The following is a 22,176-nucleotide window of genomic DNA, read 5'->3' on the forward strand; positions in this document are numbered from 1 at the left end:
GGTTCTCTGGAATTGCAATCGATCACACATTGGCTACGATCGAGCGCCCTAGTCCTGATGTCGAAATGATAGTCCCTGAAACTGCAACCGATCACCCCCTGTGAGTGAGATCGAGCACATCCTTCTCTGGTAGTGCGATCGATCGCACCTGTAGTTGCGATCGAGTGCACTTGGGTATATCTGTTCCGCAGATGGACATCAGAGATACTTATCTTAGTTTTAATCTTTTGTTTTAAATTATGTTTCTTTGTTAAGTTGTTATTTTATCTTATCTTTCAATTTTTCAGTTCATATTAGGTTCTTTATTAGTCTTCTATTTGGTTTAGTCTTCTTTCATAGACTTCTAAACCAACTTTATTTCATTGTTATTTTAGGATTAGTAGTCTTGGGCTATAAATATATGCATATAGCCGTTAGCAATTTAGTTCTTATTGATTATCGAGTTTTGTTAAATAAAATTACTCAAAGTTGAGTTTCTTTGTGTTTTTTTCTTAAACCCTAGATGAGCTCTTTTTTCTAAGAACATTTCTTAGATTCTTGTGATTGTCTCATAATCTTAAGAATATTTATCCCTTCTACTTGCTGTTTTTCTTGTTCATCACAATCCTACACTACATCAATCCTATACCACCACGATCCTTGGCACAGATAGGCTGACATTTTATTAGTGATTTATAGTCCTCGATCTGCACCTTTCCGATTTGAATAATTGTAGAAGTCAGTGCTTGCCCAATAAAAGAAACTGGTGGGTCATGTGCATTCATAATTGGTGACAAGTCTTACTGCATTAGGAAAGACTTTGGTTCCAAACCTTGGTAAAAAGCAAGTTGGAGTTGGACCCAACATGTACCATTTCTTTTTCTTTTTATTTTAGCTTTTTAAGGATTTTATTTTGTGTAAATGGAGTTTGCCAAATGATGCCATATATATCTTCGCCCAAATTTGTGTCCCTCCCAGCCAAAAGGCTGTTATGTCTTTTGAATGCATTTGCTATGTGATTAAAAGATGCATCAGTGATTGTGTGATTGGCTTAAACATTGCAAACCAATAATCCATACCGCAGGAATCAAAAGGATGGGTGATGAGTTATTAGGCTTCTCTTACTCTTCCTTCTCTCTAAGTAGAGAAAATCCTCCTCCTAGCCTTGTGAAGACTTCTACCACCATTAATGTGGTTGTCAGGGGAGGGGGAAGCCTTTCCTCTTCCTCTTTTCCTTTTCCTTTTCTTTTTCCTCTTCTTCTCCGGCAAGTTTTTTTCTGCATGTTTCTCTGGACTTTTTGCCACCCTTCAGCACAAATTTTTTGCTCCACCTCATGACCACTACTCCGCTACCCTAGGGTGCCATCCTCCATGGTCATTCGCATCCCCGCCACTCTCATGTACTGCTGCTTGCCATTTTCCACCATGCAGGTCGGATCGAGTTTGGTTCTTAGATGGGTTTTCTTTAAAACCTGATCTGCTTTCCTCAGGCTAACCCCAGTCTACACGTGCCAGTTCACCATCATCAGCAACCTTCCAACTCTCCACCGCCACTTCCGGATCAGTCATCCGCCCAGCACGTGTCGAAGCGTGAGCTTCACACGCCTAAGCATGAATCTCACGCGCCGGCGCGTGATCCCCATGCCCTGGTCAATGGTTCCTCCTGGCCACTCCTCCGCCTTCATCACCGCCATCTCTTCTGTTTATTGGGTTTTTTGCTATTTTTCAACTTGTGTTTCTTTTTCTGTTGTTCCATCTATTTCCTTGTATTTTCTGTTGTTCCATTTGTTTCCTTGTATTTTCTGTTGTTCCATTTGTTTCCTTGTATTTTCTAATGTTTTGCTTAGGTTTTGTGTTGTTTAGTCTCCCTTTGTACTTAAGGCTGATTTCTGCTATGGAGACTAGTGCTACTGGAGTCAGTACTCCCTTTTCTTTGGCTCCAGATCCAGATCTTACCAATGCCGCTCCTGTATCGACTTCCTTTGTGAGGTTGATATTGTTCCTTGCTGGGGGTACAATTGGGTTTGGACTTGTAGAGGTTCTTACACCTGTTATTAGGGTTTATGAACCTCTTGAGGTTTGTGATCCTTCCTGTGCTCTTTTTGCCTTTCAAATCACTTTATGCGACCCCTTTGAGAGGACGGGGCCATTTATTTGGCCCATTTTCCTACTTTGTTATGTTTACTAGCACTATTATTTCTCAAGTTTGGGTCTGTTATAGGGGAGCCCACACCTTTTCCGTCTTTTGATTACTTAAACCCCTTTCCCATTTTGCTTGGGAAAAAAAAATCCGTACAAGAAAAGAGTCAAGACCTTGTTAAATCAAAGGGCTCTCTTTGACAATGTCCAAAAATGGCATGATACTATTTCTCAACTTTTTTAGCATTTCAACATTTCTATATTTTATAATGATAAATGTAAAATTGGTCCATATAGTTGACTTAAATTACAAATTACTCTCTGTATTATAACAAATAAATTATAGGTCCATGTATTTGTCCTAAATTACAAATCATTCAATGTGGTATAAAAAATAATTGGGGTAATTACCTTTTTCCTCCCATCAACTACAACGCATTGTCAATTTGCCCCCATGAACTGATAACCTTACTCCCCGACCCTATCAAACTACCATTTTGTTCTCAAAACCTCCATTCTGTCAGTCAATAGTGTTAACTCAGACGGTCAACGCATTGTCAATTTGCCCTCATGAATTGACAACCTTACTCCCCCACCCTATCAAACTACCATTTTATTCCCAAAACCCTCATTCTATCAGTCAATGTCGTTAACTCATATGGTCAACCCATTACGTACACCTCACATGCTATCTTAAAATTTTCTATCCTACTTTTGCCCTCACTATGGATTTAATAATCAACACAGTACTACAAAAGTTAGAGCACAATCGGCAAAACATTGAACGAAAATTCTTCTTCTTTCAAAGCTACGCTAAATTCTCTTAGATCTCAGTAGTGATAGTAGAGGCATCAAGAAGTAGATTGTAGACACCAAAACCATGAAAATCCTAAACTAATCCATGGAAAATGAAAGCAAAAACGATGTGTACCTGTGAAGAAGGAGAGGAGGACAGAAGCAATGAGAAGCGCAGTGGAGAAGAGTTGGTAAACCCTAGCGAGCCTTAGCATTCTGAGCGAGAGAGCTAGAGATCAAACTGCTACAAACTCACAAATTAACCAAAAATCTTCCTTTAACTTATCTTTTCTCTCTCTCTCTCTCTCTCTCTCTCTCTCGGTTTTCCCCCCTTTTTTTGGGTTGTGCTATAAATAACGAGGTTGTACAGTGTGCATCATACAATTAGAATATCGGCTATGAGGAAATGGAAGCAAAAGAATAGCTGCTCGTTTTTACTTTGCTAGGCCATGAGAAGCAGCAATGGCACCGCCATTCCATTTCCATATATTACTGTGAATTTTGGACTTGATGCATGATTACAAACGGGGCGCACGTGAGGGCAAAAGTGGGATAAAAATTTTCAAGATGACATGTGGGGTGCACGTATGTTATGGGTTAACTGTCTGAGTCAATGCCTTTGATTGACGGAATGGGCGTTTTGGGAACAAAATGGTAGTTTGATAGGGTCGGGTAGTAAGGTTGCCAATTCATGGGGTCAAATTGACAATGCATTGTAATTGATGGGGGGAAAAGTAATTATCCCAAAATAATTTATAGATCTTTAAGGTAAGCTAAAATAACAGTTTACTCTATACAATCAATTTTCGTTAAGTAATTTAGTAGAATCTGCTACTTTGTCACGTCATACTATTATAGTAAATTAACATAATCTTTTCTATCCCTCAAATTTTACTTCATGCATAATCCTCCCTCCTTTTCATCTTCCTCGCCACGATTTGGGAGGATTTTGCTAGAATTTGACGGTCGTATTTTGTGATTATGTTTATCAATTTTTATAAGTTTAAGCTTTTAGAATAAGTGGTAATTTAATATAATATGAGAACCACTTTGACTCAATCATTAACTTTCTATTTCAATTAAATATTCTATATGTTGGCATCCATGTGCGGTGATTTAGCACTGCTAATGTTTGTTATATTTAAGAAGGCTTCAGATGGATTGTGCAATAAATTTGTCAAGTTGTTCATGACAATAACATCTACCTAATGGAATAATGTGTCTCTCCCTCCCAAGCTCATGTGGCGTTACTCTTAATTGCCAAAGAAATTCAATTTCCCAAACTCATAGCAGAAGAGGCAAGATCGTCTCAAAGTTTAACGAGTATTCACAAGGGAATACCCAGCGATTGGTGCATTACCATCGTAGCATTTGGGAACTAGATGTCATTGAGACCTTAGGCACCCCCTACACTGTAAATCCACTTGCTCTCATGTACTTCTTCATTTTCATTTTCTAGTGATCATGGCATGCATGTAATGTAATCTTGTGTTGTGTTAAGCACACTACAGGACCTCCTGAAGATCCTGCTGTTCATGCAGCTGCTAGTGCAGCAAGAGAACCTGATGACCTACACAATAAGCATGGCGTCACAAGTGGGCTCAAGCGCATTCACTATAGCACTCGAGCATAATAAACAACGGCTACTTTGCATATGAGTAGGCTCGAGTGCATTCACTATAGAGCTTGAGCGTAGTAACCTACGGCTATGAGTTGTTTCCTTCTACTGCAACTCTTAGCCGTGTTTTTTGTCATTGAATGGAACCAGCAATTGGTTGCATTCAACCACAACTCTTGTGGTTATATTTGATTAGTTCTCTCTTTCTTTTGTATCAAGTGCTTTATTGTATCTCTTCTTTTAGATTGTACTTTAAGTTTATCTTGTTAACTTGAAGTTTGATTATACTTGCAACTCCTTACCTATTTATACTCAATGAGAATGCAGTAGAAAGTATTTCGCCAAAATCTATCTGTTAAGAATTTCTTTATGGTATCAGAGCCCTAGTAGGCACACGCCCCAAATTTCTTTCTTTTTCATCATTATCTATCTTTTCGCAATGGCAAATCCCACATCCCTTTGGGCACCAACTTTTTCTCCTTCTACACTTTCCAATTCCATGGAAAGCTTGAAGGTCCAAACTACCTTGGTTGGACAACACAATTTCTTCCAATCCTGTGCACTTATGAGCTAGTAGGCATTGTTGATGGATCTGAACCATGACAGTAGGAAGGAAACACTCAATCCATAATTCACCATCTAGAATAGAAAGGATCAATGTATAGTCAGCTGGATCAATGTAACACTCTCTGAGAAGGTACTATCCACAATTTATGGACTTGATACTATAGTGACCCAAATAATTAACTAGGCTTAGATAGCTTAGTTAGAGCGTTAATTTGGACTTTGGGTCACTAGGGATAGCTGAAAGGGCATTTTGAAAACTTTAGACTTTTTGGCCAAATGTTCGCATGGGGGAGCATGCAAAAGTTCACCTGCAAATAATACACAAACATTCGTGTGGGGACCGGCCGAACGTTTGTTGGCTTTTGGTTGACTAGTGGATAATGCCCAAATGTACAATGTAACCTTAAAACCGTTGGGTAAATAGGACACGAACGTTCGCTGCTTTTTAGAACTACCCTTACAGAACTTACAGCTTTTCCCACCTATAAATACCCCCCCCCTGTCCACCAATAAGACCCATTTTCGCCCTTGTGCCCTCTGGAACCTCTGTGTGAGTGTGTTTGTGAGTTGTTAGAGTTCTTGGAGGAGGAGAGGTGATGTCTTGGAGGCCTTGCTTCAAGAACGTAACCTTCTACACTTAAGGTTTCTCTTTGCATAGTAGTTATAATTCTTTTCTAGTTAGCTTAGTTGTTGGTTTGAACTTCTAGCTAGGTTGTTTCTTTAATCTTGACCTAAGCTTTGTTTAGCATTCCATTCTTGTTGAACGTATTTTCCTATGCATGGAGACGTTGTTTTAGGATAGGAGGTGCTAGAAATCCTTTTGATAGCCATCAGACTAGTTTGAGAGGTTTAGGAAGATGTTTGGACCAAATGAGGTTCGACCTAAACCTTCTGGTTGAATGTTCAGCCAGGAGCCTGAACACTCGCCCAAAAGAACTCTAGGGGAGCGCCACTTTGGCTAATCATTCAATAGCCCCTGTTTTTATGTCTTAGGTTCGTTCTAGTTTGTACGTAGGACTAATGTTAGGTTTTTTCATAGATTTGGAGAACTCGGACCCCTTGGAGGACTTTTCGGAGGATTTGTACGACCCGGGTTAGTACTAACTCACGTAATGCTCGCCATTTCTTTTCTCGCATTGCACGATTATTTTGTGTACCAAACATGCATATTTACAACTCTCATGAAATACATTTTGCTACATTATGAACTCTATCCTTTATGAAAATGTACTACTTAACAAGGTAATGATAATGAGGCTTGTAAGAGCATGTATGTAAAATACGGATAAAACTAATTACATCGTATAACATGGTACACCGATACGTGCGGGATAACGACTATGGACTTACTATACATGTTAATTTTATGGTAAAATGTGTGTGTTATATGGGCCTTGCATCTAATGGTTATTTGTGATTGACGCAGCCATGCTTAATGGTTGGTCACTACAGGACATACATCACTAGTGGCGTGGCCACCCGAAGTCAGACTCAATCGGGCTACTAGTGTTATGGACGGTAGCGTACAATATCCTGGGCACCAGTATTCTAGGTCTCAAATTGCCAACCTCAAAAGACAATTACTGAGTCTCCACCAAGGCTCCTTGATCTGTTTAGATTATATTCAATCAGCCAAGGTATGGTCTGATCAACTAGCAGCTGTAGGGAAACCTATTCCTGATGAGGATTTGATTTCATTCCTCTTCAATGTTCTCAACCCTTCCTTTAATAGTTTTATTACTACTATCTCCCTTCTAACCCAAGAAAGACAACTCACATTTGATGATTTTCAAGAGGAGCTTATCAACCATGAAACACTGCTCATTTAGTAGCAAGTTTCATCTACAGATACCTCAACCTTTGCCCTGTTTGCACAGGAGCAAGGCCAGAAGTCCTTCAAAGGCTGTGGTCCATACCCTGCTAAGTTTCCATCCAGAAACTACACCCCTATACCACAAACACATGCTGCTAGATTCTCTGTTGATGCTTCTAGTACAACACCAAGGTACAATACTACTCCTGCTACAAGGTATAGCTCTCCTGCTATAAGGTACAACACTTCTACTGCTTCACAATCATAACCAAGCCCAAGTCAGGCATCTCCCTTCAACTATGGTTCTTGAGTACCATGCCAAATATGTAGGAAGATAAACAACCAAGCCTTGAACTGTAACCCTAGGATGGACTATTCCTTTCAAGGGAGACATCCAGCAACCTTACCTCATGTTGACCTAAACCATACTGTGACCTATGCAACTATGCCATCCCACCCTATGATTACAAGATCTAGGACTCACATTTTAAGCACAACACCTACTGCAGAACCCTCAGTTCTTGCAGCACCCTCATCTTCTTCCTCTGCAGATCAATCTGCTCAACCTATGGATGACCCTATTGCTTAACCTCTTGCTGTTGCTTTACCTTAACCTCCTATCCCTCTCCCATCCCACACCATGATCAAGGTCTAGAGCAGGAATCCAAAAACCAAAACACGTCTCTGACTTCAAAATGTTCCACTCTAGGTATCCTCTTCTAAGCTACCATAATGTTCTACTTGAATCAGAACCCTCATGTTATAGTAGAGCTGCTTCTAACCCATAATGGTAGGCAGCAATGTGTCTTGAATTTGAGGCCCTTCTCTCCAACAAAACATGGACTCTGTGTATTAGGCCTCAACACCAACATGTGATTCATAACAAGTGGGTGTACAAGATTAAGAGAAAGTCAAATGGTGTTGTGGAAACGTTTAAGGCTAGGCTAGTTGCTAAGGGGTTTGAGCGAACAACTGAAGTTGATTATACTGACACATTCATCCCAATTATTAAGCCATTTACCATTCGAGTCATTCTAGCATTGGCAGTCTACTTCAATAGGATGATTAAATAGTTGGACATCTCTAATGCCTTTCTTCATGGTTTTTTTATTTGAGGAAGTCTACATAGAACAACCAAAGGTCACCTATGGTCTTAAACAAGCCCCAAGAGCTTGGTGTGCAAATTGTAGAAGGTCATCTATGGTCTTAAACAAGCCCCAAGAGCTTTAATAGGCTTTCTAGCTATTTATTAGATATTGGTTTTACTGCTTCACTAGTTGATAACTCTCTCTTCATTTTTATCTCTAGCAATATTCAAATATTTATACTAATCTATGTGGATGACATAATCATTATAGGGACACACCCTGCTATGATTAATACTTTAGTCCAACTCATGCAACAGGAATTTCCTATAAAGGACTTAGGATCACTAAGCTTCTTCCTTGGCATACAACTCACTCATAGCATTGGAGGTCTTCATCTCTGCCAATCCAAATATGTCACTAAGCTGCTCAACAAAACTCAGATGACTAGAGCAAAGCCTGCAAAGTCCCTTTGTCCCTCTGATTCCCAACTTTCCAAAATGGATGGAGAAGTGTTACTTGATCCCTCTAAATATAGAAGTGTAGTGCGACCCTTACAATATTGCGCATTGATAAGACCTAAAATAGCATTTCTGTGAACCAACTTTGCTAGCACTTACACCATCCTAGTGCAAGCCATTGGCTTGCAGTCAACAAAGTCTTAAGATTCCTCAAAAACTTATTGGATCATGGCCTGTTTTACTCCAAGACTACTCTACAGCTGAACGCCTTTTGTGACTCAGATTGGGCAGGTTGCCCTGATGACAAAAGATCTACATCTTGCTTTGCTGTGTTCCTCAATGATTGTTTGGTATCTTGGAGTGCCAAGAAACAACCTGTTGTCTCCAGATCAAGCAATGAGGCTGCGTCTTAATCCTTGGCTATTGTTACCATTTAACTGTTTTGGTTAAGAATGTTGTTTCATGAAATTCAAATCCCTTTCTCAGCTGCTCCAGTTGTGTGGTGTGACAATGTGAGTGCCTTATCCTTGGCTACCAATACAGTTTACCATACTAGAGCAAAGCACATAAAAGTTGATTAACACTATGTCATGGAAAAAATGCTTAGTAAAGACATCACAATCTCCTTAATCTCTATAGCAGACCAAATTGCAGATTGTTCACCAAAGGATTATCTTTAACACGATTTCTTTTTCTCAAGTCCAAGCTCAAAATGATTCCATCCCCTTTCAGCTTGAGGGGGCATGTTAAGCACACTCTAGAACCTCCTGATGATCTTCCTACTCATGCAGCAAATGCTCCAACAACTGCTAGTGCAATAGAAGAACCTGATGATCTACACAACAAGCATGGCATCACAAGTGGGCTCAATGCATTCACTATAGCACTTGAGCTTAATAAGCAACGGCTACTTTACATCACGAGTGGGCTCGAGTGCATTCACTATAGCGCTCAAGCGTTGTCACATACGGCTATGAGTTGTTTACTTCTACTGCAACTCTTAGCCGTGTTTTCTATCATTGACTGCAACCAGCAATTGGTTGCATTCAACCACGACTCTTGCGGTTATATTTGGTTAGTTTTCTCTCTCTCTTCTGTATTAAGTCCTCTATTGTATCTCTTCTCTTAGATTTTTATTACATCACTTCAAGTTTATCTTGTTAACTTGAAGTTTGATTATAATTGTAACTCCTTACCTACTTATACTCCATGAGAATGTAGTAGAAAGTATTCCGCCAAAATCTATTTATTAAGAAAATTTCTTTATGTTGTAGTATGAGTTGTTTGGCCCCCCGATTGGAGGAGTTGAAAGGAAATTCTAAATGCTTGCTAGCGTCAAATAATAAAGACAGTGGTGTCTTATTGAAGCTTGCTTTGAATTCCACGATGCAGTTGTTAGGAGTTGCTTACCGCTTTGAAAAGGAGATTGAAGAGGCTCTTGCTCTTTTGTATCCACACCTCACTACCAATCTTTACACCACTGCTTTGCAGTTTCGAGTTTTAAGACAACTCATTTCTGGGTGATTTTAGGCAATACATGCAGATGTGTTTGACAAATTCAGAAGCAAAGATGGGAGATTCATGAACAACTTAAGTAGTGACATGGAGGGACTTTTGAGTTTATATGAAGCCTCTCATCTTAGAATGCATGGAGAAAATAAATTAGAAGAAGCCGTCCAAAAATCGAAATCATTAATGGGAAAATTGGACAGTGATTCAGCTGAGCAAGTGAGACAATCACTGGAAATCCCCCTATATTGGAGGATACAAAGAGTTGAATCACGAAACTTTATTGGTTTCTATCAAAAGGATACTGCAAAGAACTTGACTTTGCTTGAGTTGGCTTAGTTAGATTGCAATCTAGTGCAATCCATATATCAGCGAGAGCTTGAGGAGTTAGCAAGGTAAACGTCTTACTTTGATCCATATGCTTCAAAGAAGACTTCCCATAATATAATTAACATGTTTGAGTTTGACTCATATATATATATATATAGGTGGTGGAGAGACTTAGGTTTTAAAGATAAGCTACCCTTCTCAAGCGACAGGTTGATGGAGAATTATTTGTGGGCAATGGGGATCATTTTGTGAGCACCAGTTTTCCAAGTGCAGAATCAGCATCACCAAATTTGTATGCATATTATTAGCTATTGAGGTTCAACAATGCCACTCTGCTCACTTGGATGTCTCTTAAAACATGTCTTGGGGGGTGCAATTTTGAATGCTATAAAAGGATTTGGCTTCCCTCACTGGACACTAATTAGTTTTTAGATGAGATGATTAAATGCCCAATCCAACAAACGGTATTAGAGCTAGGGTCATGGTTTCGAGTCGCAGGAGTGTCATGTCGAGGTTCAACAATGCCACTCGGCTCACTTGGACGGGTCTTACAACATGTCTTGAAGGGTGCGATTTCGAATGCTATAAAAGGATTTGGCTTCCCTTATTGGACACCAATTAGTTTTTAGATGACATGGTCAATGTCCCGATCCAACATTAGCTATTGATGACATGTATGATATATATGGATCGCTTGATGAGCTTGAATCCTTCACTGATGTTGTGGATCGGTATAAGAACAAAACAAACATCATTATTAACTCTACCACAGTTTATTTTATTTTTTTCCAAACCATCATCACTTCGATCACAATTAATGTAACTTTTTTTCTTGTCAATCCTCTTCTAATATTTTGTGCAGATGGAGATAAAGGCAATGGAGAACCTTTCCCAATATATGAAGATCTGCTATGTTGCCATGCTTAACTATTTTAATGAAGTGGTCTTTGATGTCCTAAAAGATCAGGACTTGGACACTTTCTCCTAGATTAAGGAAGGAGTAAGAAAACTACAATAATTAACAGAAACACATTTGTGATGGGCATTAAATGTGTCTGATTGGCATACATTAGTTATTCATTGCAGTGGTCAAATATTTGTAGAGCACATTTAATAGAAGCGCAGTGGTTTTCCAGTGGATACACTCACTACAAGAAATTTGCTCATTGATGGCGACCGCTAATGAGCAAAATGTCGCTGCAATTGATAAATAGCGGTGACCCTTGGCCGCTATTCAGTTGCCGGTATTAATTCGACACTGATGCTCGATAGCAGCAACTAAAAGTCACCGCTAATTACATTTCTTTTGTTGCCGCAAAAAAGGTTGAAATGGGTCATATGTCACCGCTGATGATGGTCAATAGCAGCGACATTTTTGTCGCTGCTACTGATGTTTCTAAATAGCGGCGACAAAAAAGTCGTCACTATTGACCATCAATAGCGGCGACCTTCTTGGTCGCCACTATTGATGGACAGTAGCGGCAACCATAAAGTCGCCGCTATTGACCATCAGTAGCGGCGACATCTTGGTCACCGCTATTTGTGGTCAATAGCGGCGACCAAGATGTCGCCGCTATTGATGGTCAATAGCAGCGACATTATCTATATTGATGTACCACATATAGCATATGGCCATATGCTATATGTGGTAGTCATATTACCAAATGGGTTGAAATCATCACTAGCCAAACCAAGTCGCACGTTGTGAGAATCATGAGCAAACCATTCATGTTCTTTATCAAACTCTTTCCATGCAAGACCATCAGCTGGGTGTCCTAGAGTGTTGCCGTCATCTTTTCGTTCATCTTTGTGCCACCTCATAGTTTTGGCCATATCTTTCGACATGAACAATCGTTGCAACCTCAGTTTTATTGGGAAATACCGCAAGACCTTTTGAGGAATTTTCTTACCGCTACCCTTAACACAACTCCATCTTGAAGTGTTGCATGTTAGGCATTGTACTTTATCAACATGTTCCTTTCAAAAAAGCACACAATCATTCTGGCATGCATGTATAGACTTATAACCAAAACTCAAGTCCTGGCAATATCGCTTTGCTGCTCGGTACGAGCATGGCAATGTCTCTCCATCAGGAAGGGCCTCCTTTATCAACTTAATAATCATATCGAATGCCTTGTTACTCATGTTGCAAATCGTCTTTATATTAAGCATCTTCAAAATAAAAGCTACTTTTGTAAATTTATCACAGCCTGGATAAAGTTCACCCATGCCATCTTTCCATAGTTCGTGATTGTCAGTTGTCAGACCCCGACTAGTAGAGGATTCACCTATGTTGGCTTCCAAAAATGTCCTCATTTGAACATCGCCTACCAATTCTTCAATCTCATCAACTTCCTCTATCCTCGCATTTGTATCAGTGTATAAGTTGACAGTCACATTTATACTACACGGATCTTCTTCCCATGTAATATCCATCGAGTGCATGTGTGATCAATTCCATGTAGATACAAGTGACTCTCCACCAATTCAATATGACGAAAATATTGATTTGCACAATCACGACATGGACACCTTATAATACCATTTACATCCACACATGGACGCGCCATTGTAAGGAATTCTTTAAGTCCTTTTAGATATCGATCTAAACATCGAATAGGTTCTTGCATCCAATTCTTATCCATCTCGATGTCACTATCACAAGTTACTCCTTCCCTACGTTTAATTACAAGCGCGTTTAGAAAAGATAAACGTTACCTCTATAATATAGAACTATTCTACTTGGAACTATTTACCAACACCTAAGATACACAAGGGTTATGACATTAAAGAGGCATGCTGAAGATGTCTTTTTAGAAGTCATGTCTTTGTTCTTTTGGGATTATAGTCAATAATTGATTAATGTGAAGCTGCCTCTTACAGATGGCAATGAAGGGCCTTAGTGGACTATGGACATTGGACTTTAATCCCAGGAGTGGCAATTTCAAGGTTGGTGATGTACGTCACCAAATGTACACCACCAACTCTTTAAGGCAAGCAAATGACATACCTTCGACCCCATGTCCCAGTTAATCACTAAAAACTCAGAAAACATCATAAAATCAGGCCCACCCAAAGTAGAACAAAAGAATTCTTTATATGCAGAATAAAATTCTGTTTACTTTTATTTTATTTTTTGGTTGATTGATTAAAATAATGCTTAGTGGAATATTTAAGATATTTATTAGAATGCTGTTATTGAACACGCTTTTGGGATATAGGCTATACCATCATATTGGAGTATTAAAATATTAAATGATAAAATATCATGTTAATCATCTAAATATCATTAGAAACCTTTTGGATATATATTGGGTAGAGCGATGTTGTAATAATGCTTTAAAAGAGCATTGCCTGTTAATGTGTTATGGAGGTTTTTTTTTTTTTTTTTTTTGGTTTTAAAAAGTGTTTTGTACTTGAGTTATTCATAAATGTTTCCAGTTTGAGAAGAGAAAACAAAAACATTCAAAAGATTGCAAACAAATGAACTTCCTTAGCAATGTTCTCCATCAAATCCGGCACCTCTCATCAAGTAACAAAGCAAGGGCTCTTTGCAGAATTGAAACAGGCTAAAGAGGAATTTGATATATGCACATCAGAAACCAGTTGGCTATTCTATCATCTTATAGGTATATAGACAACCCATGGCCATATGGCCTGAATGGATCAGAGATATGACTAATTAAACTCAATATAATCATGCACAAAGTCAAAACCTTAGTCGCTAGGCTTTAATTCAATTAATTTCTCAATACCATTTCCGTTAATCATTTCCACTTGATTGCTGCAAGTCCTACATTCAATGAACATCTTGATTTAGAAACTTTAATTTTGAACATCCTAAGTTTCCATTAATTAGTATAAAATGAAATCTCTCTTATAGTCTAGGTTGTTCATTACCAAATTAAATAAAATATCCTTCATCAAGTATTTGCTTCTATTGAAAAATTAATTAATTAATTAAGTATTTGCTTCAATTAATTAATTCAATGTTCTTTTCTAGCTTGACGAAGGTTCCTGCCAGAAGATGCACGGGATTCAAAGATGCTATCTGCAATTATATACACAAAGAATTTTAAAAAAAAAAGAAAAAAAGAAAGAAAAAAGAAAGAGATATATAAAGAACCACATATTCACATAAAGACAGAGATTGGGGAAAACTAATAAAGAAATAAATAAAAAGATGGTAACTGTCCATATTAAAAATGCAGAGTTATACATTGCTATGACATAATCAGTAACTGATTCAACTTGACAGAAGCCAGAGATAGAATGGAGTCGCGATGGCAACCAGCAGAATCAGTGGCAGCCAAGTGGTCCAAAATATTTAAGATACATTTTCTTGAGTTGAGTATTTTCCTAAGGCGTCCTAAGAATAAGAATACTGACAGCAACTTCTCTTCACCTAACTTACCATCCTTTTTTTTTCAAAAAGGTTTTAAGAGTATACATGAATATAAGAGATATTTGACTTATTAGGGATTTGATAATTAATACAAAATCCTAACGATAAGAATAACATTAAATTGCAATTTCAAAACCTTTGTACAGTTTGGAAGAAAGTGAAGTTCAAAAAAAAAAAAAAAAATTGAAGAGCAAAGCATATATACAAGTGACTTGATGACAGTTGCTGCTAGCAGTAAGCAATCAAAAAAAGACACCTGGAGATCTGTACAGTTAAGAAGATGAGTTGTCCTATAATTGAGCTACATGTAGCTGTCCTCAGCAGAACAACAGCTCTACATACATCGCAACTGTATGACAAAGTCAAAAAGCCTACAAATTATGAATGTGTAAAGATATATATACATACACACACGCAAACTGGTTATCTTTATCTTGAGAGCTAGCTTTTGTTGAATTAGAAATACAAGAAGAAAAAGCCAACCGGGAGATCTGGCTTGTTTTTGGCAACAGAAAGTCTAAATTTAGCAAACAATTCCAACCACAATAACCTCTTTCATCCAATCAAAACCAACTCTTTTCCCAAACCTTAAAGACCATGCCAAACAAGACAACATATGCATTAAAGCCTATGACTCCATCACCATTTGGGTGTTTGTCGTCACCATAAACAATCTTAATTATAAAATGCATATATATATGCCTCTCAAATGAATTTAAACCGTTGAAAAAATTACTATATGCTTGATCTTATTAACAAGACTAAGTAAAAATTAATATAATGTTCATCTTTATTATAATATAATTAGTTCCATAAGCCATGGATTTTGGAGTTTTTGAATGGGGAGAAGAATTTTATGCCGCCTGCCAAAAAAGAAGCATAAACGCGTGCTGAGCAATGAGGTTGGGGGTGATTTTCAAGGGCACGCTTTGGGTTGAATCAATTAAGGAGACAGGACCACTGCTGGGGCTCACTAGTTTTAAGAGAATGTCTCTTGCATTGGTTAGCTAACAAATAATTACGTTATAAAAAACCATAAAGATGAACAAGAAAGTGAGATTTAACTGCATAGATCACATAATTAAGCAATTATATAATAACAAAGTGAGAATCACTTTCTTGCCCTTCATCTTAATCATAAGTGCTAGAATTGCTAAGCCTTTCTGCGCAGAAAGGGTCATGATGAATAACTCAAATATGCCCACCCTTATAATGTGATCACTTCCACTACAATCATGCATCATCCCTGGGTCAAAGAACAAAACATAATAATACTGGAAGCAGTAAAACTACTACTGAAAATGGCGCAGCCAAACAACTCTCTTTGGGTGGTGGGTCTCATGCAAGATCAAGTCCACTCCCACCTTTCCAATTCAGATGCATAATAAAGATTGGAGCCCCGTTTTTCTAGCAGTGAAGATTCAACAATAATTCGACACATTCATAAATAAAAACTTCACAAAGATTTCAAAAAAATACAAAACTTCCAGGACTTCCACAAAACTTATAGAATCTCTTACCATGAGAAAACGAACAGCAATTAGTCCTTGAATCTCTTAACAATGAAACCATAGAGGCATCTTAAATACTCAACTCAAGAAAATATACTCAACTCAATTGATAGATCAAACTACTTGAAAGTATATTAACAAGCAACCAAATAAGGGTTCATACCGGAGAGAGGTACGCCGGAGAGATAGCTACCGGAGGGAGTTGAGTGCGCCGGAGAGATATAGCAGCGCCGGATAGAGAGCTGCCGGAGTGAGTGAGAGAGAGAGATCGAGAGAGAGAGAGAGAGAGAGAGTGAGAGTGAGAGAGTGATGAGGGGGTGGGACTTTGGGGTTAGGGATTTGGGTCAAACAAAATGGTCTGAAATTTACAGAAAACATAAAAAATGGACTGAAAATTTCAGAAAATTAGCGCCAATTCCAGAGATGGCGCAAATTTTATTTTGCACAATCAATAGAGGCGAAGTCGCTGCTATTGATCTCAAATAGCGGCGACCCAATATGTCGTCGCTATTTAGGGTTTTTTTTTTTTTTTTAATTATACTTACAATTTTTTAATTTTTATTTATTTATTTCTGTTTCTTTTTTTTTTTTTAATTTTTCTCTTGTCACATGTTTTTATTATTATACTATTAGCTAAAAATTTTCGTTTGATAAATTTTTATGATAAAGATCATTAAGTTGATATTTATCTTATAATTAATTATAAAATAATACAAAATCCAAAGATAACATAAGATCTATATAACTAAGGCACTAAGATAATATAAAAAGCTTACAGTTCAATTGAATGTTCGATTGAACCTTCAATTGTATCCAGTTTAAACTATCAATTGATCATATCACGATCAATAGAACTAATTCACTAGGATCGATCAAATGTTTAATCGAACATTTAATCCTATTACAATCAATCGAACTAATTCATTAGGATCGATCGGATGTTTAATCGATCATTTGATCCTATCACGATCAATCAAACTAATTCACCAGGATCGATCAGATGTTTGACCGATCATTTGATCCTATCACGATCAATCGAACTAATTCCTTAGGATCGATCAGATGTTTGATCGATCGTTTGATCCTATCTCGATCAATCGATCTAATTCCTTAGGATCGATCAGATGTTTGATCGATCGTTTGATCCTATCACAATCAATCAAACTAATTTACTTGGATCGATCAGATGTTTGATCGATCATTTTATCCTATCACAATCAATCTAATTAATTCATTAGGAGCGGTCGGATGTTTGATCAATCATTTGATCCTTTCACGATCAATTGAATTAATTCAGTAGGATCAATCGGATGTTTGATCGATAATTTGATCTTATTATGATCAATCGAATTAATTCACTAAGATCGATCAAACATTTAATTCTATGAACATCAATCGAACTAATTCATTAGGATCGATCAGATGTTTGATCGAACATTTGATCCTATCACGATCAATCGAACTAATACATTAGGATCGATCGAATGTTTGATCGATCATTTAAACATATCACGATCTATCTAACTAATTCATTTAGATCGATTGGATGTTTGATCGAACATTTGATCCTATCATGATCAAGCGAACTAATTCATTAGGATTGATTGGATGTTCAATCAATCATTTGTTCTTATCAAGATCAATCGAACTAATTCACCAGGATCAATTGGATGTTCAATCGAACATTTGATCCTATTACGATCAATCGAACTAATTCATTAGGATCGATGATTGATCGATCATTTGATCATATCACGATCAATTGAACTAATTCACCTAGATCGATCGGATGTTTGATTGATCAATTGTTCCTATCACAATCAATCAAATTAATTCACCAAGATCGGTAGGTTGTTCGATCAAACATTTAAATAAGAATAAGAAATAAAAAACTTCAATAATAATTAATAGGAGAATTTGTTTTCTTTAAAAGAAAAAAATTAATTTTGATTTTTTATATAAAATAAGAATAGAAAAATAGAAAAAATTCGCCAATAATTAATATAAAAGAAATAATGACATATTATCGAAGGTGAATTTTTGGTAAATAATTTTTTCTATTATATATGTAGGGTCAATAGCATTGCCCCAATATTTATTATAATTTTTTTTTTTTTTTTTTCAGGGATAAATAGCGGTGACCCTAAAGTCGCCGCTATTTGCCAGTCATCAACGGCGACCTATAGTAGTTGCCGCTGTTTACCTAATTAGCGACGACTCTATGGTAGCCGCCAATGAGTTTTTAATTATTTTAATCCTATCAATAGTGGCGACCCATAAGTCGCCGCTGTTGACCCTCATTAGCGGCAACCATAAGGTCGCCGCTAATGAGTTTTTAATTATTTTAATTCTGTCAATAGCGGCAACTTTATGGTCGCCACTAATGAGTTTTTAATTATTTTAATCCTGTCAATAGGGGCGATCCTTAAGTCGCCGCTGTTGTGGAACGGTATAAGAACAAAACAAACATCATTATCAACTCTACCACAATTTATTTTATTTTGTCCAAACCATCATCACTTCGATCACAATTAATGTAAATTTTTTTCTTGTCAATCCTCTTCTAATATTTTGTGCAGATGGAGATAAAGGCAATGGAGGACCTTTCCCAATATATGAAGATCTGCTATGTTGCCATGCTTAACTATTTTAATGAAGTGGTTTTTGATGTCCTAAAAGATCAGGACTTGGACACTTTCTCCTACATTAAGGAAGGAGTAAGAAAACTACAATAATTAACAGAAATACATTTGTGATGGGCATTAAATATGTCTGATTGGCATACATTAGTTTTTCATTGCAATGGTCAAAGATTTGTAGAGCACATTTAATAGAAGCACGGTGGTTTTCCAGTGGATACAGTACTCCAACTGTGGACGAGTACCTAGAAAATTCATCGATTTTCTGTGGGTGGTCCTGCAGCCATTGTCCATGCTTATGTTTTGCTTGGGTGCACCATATCAAAAGAAGCACTTGATTGCTTCAAGCATGGATTGTCAAGTTAATATTGGAACGAAAGTTATAGTAAGATGTATAATATCAATATACTGGGCATCCCTCATTACTCGACTAAAGCAACAAATTTTGACAATGAAAGAAGTACATATTTATATATTAATTAGAATGCAATTAATATCATCTCTCTTTTTACTCTACTTTTTGTTTCTTCTGCATGGTACAAAGAAAGTGTATCCAAAGAAGAAGCTCAAGACCACATAAAGAGATTAATCAACTATTCACGGAGAAAAGTGAAGATGTCAAAAGTACCCTCCCAAAATCCGTTGTAAAGATGTCAATAAACATGGCACGGACTGCTCAATGCATCTACCAACATGGAGATGGTATTGGAGACATCGACTGTGGTGATTAAAGATCATTTGACCTCGTTAATTGTCAAACCTATCCCTATTGAATAAACTTATACTCTATTTGTTTTGACGTAAAATGTTTTTCGTCAAAAAAATATTTTAACTTGAAAAATGATTTTTTGGAAAACATTTTATGGTGTTTGACGTGTATGGAAAATCCCAATTTTTTTTTCCTTCTATATATATATATAGATTTTCATTAAATCATATTAAACTCTAAATTACAAAAATGTCCTGACCAAGTCTTACAGGTGTCTTAACCGAGTCCTGCAAGGACCCTACTGTGACTCACCCAAGACCCGGCCGGACCCCACCTAGACCCTATCAAGACCCCGTCGGGATCAGCCCGGGACCCTGGCAGGACTCGCCCAAGACCTAATAGAGACATTTTCGTAATTTTGTGTGTAATATGATTTTGCGTACACACCAAATACCGAAAAATGTTTTCAACTGAAAATGTTTTCCAAAAAAATGTTTTCTACTGAAAACATTTTCCAACTTCGGGGACCTGACTGGGACCCGCCTGATTTTTCGTACATGCCAAATACCAGAAAATGTTTTCTAAGAAATCATTTTCAAGGAAAATGTTTTCTGCCGAAAATATTTTCCAACGTTAGGTCCTGATCTAGTCTCGGCAAGATCCTAGGTAGGTCCTAGCAGGGTCGCGGTCGAGTCTCGGACGAGTCTCGGCAAGGTTCCGGGCAGGTCCTAGGCGAGTCCCAAGGAAGTAACCTACAGGTTCGGACCTATTTTAAGCTAGGCGAGTCCCGGTCAAGTCCTAGGCGACTCCTGAGCGGGTCCTGGTGGGGTCCCGGGCCAATTCAGGAGGGTCTCGGTCAAATCCCGGGTAGATCCCAGCGGGGTCCCAGGTAGGTCCAGTTGGGTCTCGGGTGGGTCACGTGCAGGTCCAGTCAGGTCCCAAGCGTGTCCTAGTAAATTCCCAGGCAGGTCCCGACAAGGTCTTAGGTGAGTCCCAGGTAGGTCTCGATCAAGTTTCAAGCAAGTCCCGATCAAGTCCTAGCGGGGGTCTTGGCAAGGTCCATCAATTTGAAAATAAGATGCTCAAAGTCAGAAAATGATTTATGGTTTTCAAAAATAGAAACCTCTTTCCGAAAATTAAAGAAGAATTTTCGAACAAATGAAAAATATTTTCTGTTAATTATTATTTTACATCGCACCAAACACCCAAAACTTAGTTCCCAAATTATATGTCACCATCCCATTAGATTTATTATTTTGGAAAATATGACACTAACTCATAGGATAATAACATATCATTTAAAAACTAACTTTCGAAAAAAGAAAAAAAAAAGAAAAGAAAAATGTAGCATTTCACAAGCCCAAATGTGCTGAGCCATAATCACTTTGAGGTGGACATCCATACACTACAAAAAATTAAATTTTTTCTGACGGACGTTTTCTGACATGTCAGGTAGTCTGACACGTCAGAAAACGTTCCTGACGGGGCCTTCCTGACGTGTTTCCCGCGTGAAGATTATAGGTGTCAGAAATGGAAAATTTCTGACGTGTTAAGTTTTAACCCGTCAGAAATTTCTGACGTGTTATAACTAACACGTCAGAAATTATTTTCTGACGTGTTAAAGAGTGACACGTTAGAAAAATTTCTGACGTGTTAACTTGTGACACGTCAGAAATTTTATTGACGTGTTGAAATTTAACCCGTCAGAAAATTTCTGACGTGTCAAATTTTGACACGTCAGTAAATAATTTTAATAAAAAAAATCCAGAAAAAAATTTAAAATTATTAAAAAAAATTAATTTTTCTTTTTTTAATTTTTTCTGGATTTTTTTTAATTAAAAATATTTTTTTTATTTGTGGAACAGTAGTCTTCTCCGGTCCCAGTTCTCCCTGATCTCTGCTGCTTCCTCCATTTTCACTCTCTCTCTCTCTCTCTTCTTTCCTCCATTTTCACTCTCTTTTCTCTCTTCTTTCCTTCATTTTCAAAAACCCAAACCATAAAATCAATAAAAAATCAAAAAATAAACCTTTCGATCTTCTTCTCTTCAAATCAAAAATCAAAAATCTCTCAAATCAAATCAAAATAAACCAAATCAGAGCTTCTTCAAATCAAAAACCTCTCTTCTTCGATCCTCTTCTCTTCTTTTTTTTTTTTTTTTTTCTTTTCTTTTCTGCTGCTTCTCTGGATCTTCTGATCTTCTCCCATTTTTTTCTTTTTCTTCTTCTTCCTCGATCTTATTTTTCTCCTTTTCTTCTTCCCTCTAGAGGAGCTGGTGGCCGGATGTACAGAGAGAAGAGGCTAGGGAGATTGAGAGAGGAGAGAGAGAGCTGAGTTTGGAAATAAAAGAAAAGGGATTAAAGAAGATGAATATATAATAGAATTATAAAGGGAAAAGAAGAGGGAAAGAAGATAGGGATAAAGAGGGAAAAAGTTGAAAATCCCGCTTGTTTTTTGATATCAGGTTTCTGACGTGCTATTTTTAGCACGTCAGGAGTCTAACATAAAAAAAGAAAAGAAAAAAAAGAAGGTGAATATATATAATATAAATAAACCTAATATAAAAAATATATATTTATTTATTTATTTCTGAAACATATAATATATATATATATATT

The 22,176-nt window shown here is 37.3% G+C and overlaps 1 pseudogene; it reads left to right on the top strand.

The window, feature by feature from the left end:
* Positions 1 to 1,350: 1,350 nt before the first annotated feature.
* LOC132181645 (probable terpene synthase 9) lies at positions 1,351 to 19,628 on the top strand (annotated as a pseudogene).
* The last annotated feature ends 2,548 nt before the right edge of the window (positions 19,629 to 22,176 follow it).

This window comes from Corylus avellana, chromosome ca5, assembly GCF_901000735.1.
Source record: "Corylus avellana chromosome ca5, CavTom2PMs-1.0".
In the NCBI taxonomy this organism is placed as follows: domain Eukaryota; kingdom Viridiplantae; phylum Streptophyta; class Magnoliopsida; order Fagales; family Betulaceae; genus Corylus; species Corylus avellana.